A 1,441-nucleotide genomic window follows, 5' to 3' on the forward strand; every position below is an offset into this window, starting at 1 on the left:
ATCCAAATCCCAAAACGTTGAATAGAGGTGTCGAGGATCCGAGTGCATTTCATGTGACGTGATCCTAAAACACGCTCTTAAACGGCGTTCACTTTCATAAAAAAACTAAATTAAAAGCGGTTAAACAAATTTATAAAATTAGCACTATAGGTTGGAGCATGTATAAGAACCAGATTTTTAGCCATTTATAATAATTTAAGCGACCGTGCTAGAACCACGGGATCCGAGGGTGCCTACCACCTTCCCTCGGGTCAACAGAATTCCTTATTCAGAATTTCTGGTTCGCAGACTCCAATTGGGAAGTCGAAATTTTCCTCGATTTGGGATTCAAGATAAACCGGTGACTTGAGACACCAAAAGCCAAACCTATCCTAAGTGGCGACTCTGAAAAATAAATAAATAATCCCAGTTCGAATAATGTCACTTTAAATGGAAAAACTCCCTTATACATTCTCCTTCGGGGTGGGTGTGTAAAAAAGGAGGTGTGACAGCTCTGGCGACTCTGCTGGGGAAACGAACCCAGAATTTTGATTCAGGGTTCAAGAATTCGAGCTTAGTACAATTGTTATATTTGGCTTTATCTGATTTTTCTACATGTTTCATGCTATATGTGCTACATGCTTTACCGCTTTGATATTTATTGTCGCGAATCCCTTCCTCTTTCTGAGTCTTCTACATCATGGAGAAAGGTGCACTTCGTGTAGCTTCTCTTCTGTTTAGAGTCTTTTCCCATTTAGAACGAGGTTTGGATAAGTTGCAAAGCCGGCGAAGCTTCTGTATCCCGGTACGCTGCCTCCCCCTCGGCTCGAGTTGTCCGCTCGGGTAAACCAGGTCTAGACCAATAAACCTAGGATTAAACCTAGAAGAACAAAACCTCATGCCGGATCCCTAGTAGGACGTTTGTTTGCATCATGTGCATTTGACTTAGGGGACTCAACACAGGGGTTGGGTCCGTCTAGGACATGTGACCTGAAATAAATTGACCATCCTGATGCATCTTACGTGCTACTTGCGCATTTATTTGCTCGGATTTGCATGTTGACCGGCTCGTCTAAATTGAGAAAATAAGCAGTGTTAGGACTAAGTGAGGGTAACTATCTGTTTTGGAAAAACCCCAATGCCCAAATAGTACCGAAATGCTGCCGGATTTTTGAAAAATGAAAAGAGAAAAAGAAAAATATTTGGAAAAATAGAAAGGAAATTGTTGTTCAAAATAGTTTTGATTTTGGCAAATCTGCCCGAACTACGCTGGTTTGATTCTCGCCGGATGTGAGATACGTAGGCAACCCTCATCGGGTCCAACCACCTTTTTGCAAAAATAGCCAAAAATACCAAAATTTTAATTTTTGTCATAAAATAAGTCAGGTGATGCCATTCTTGCTTAAAAAAAAAAAAAGCCGAATGTCCCCAAAAGGTCGTCGGAAGGCTGTTTTTGCAAGAA

Source organism: Nicotiana attenuata, chromosome 11 (assembly GCF_001879085.1).
Source record: "Nicotiana attenuata strain UT chromosome 11, NIATTr2, whole genome shotgun sequence".
Taxonomy (NCBI): domain Eukaryota; kingdom Viridiplantae; phylum Streptophyta; class Magnoliopsida; order Solanales; family Solanaceae; genus Nicotiana; species Nicotiana attenuata.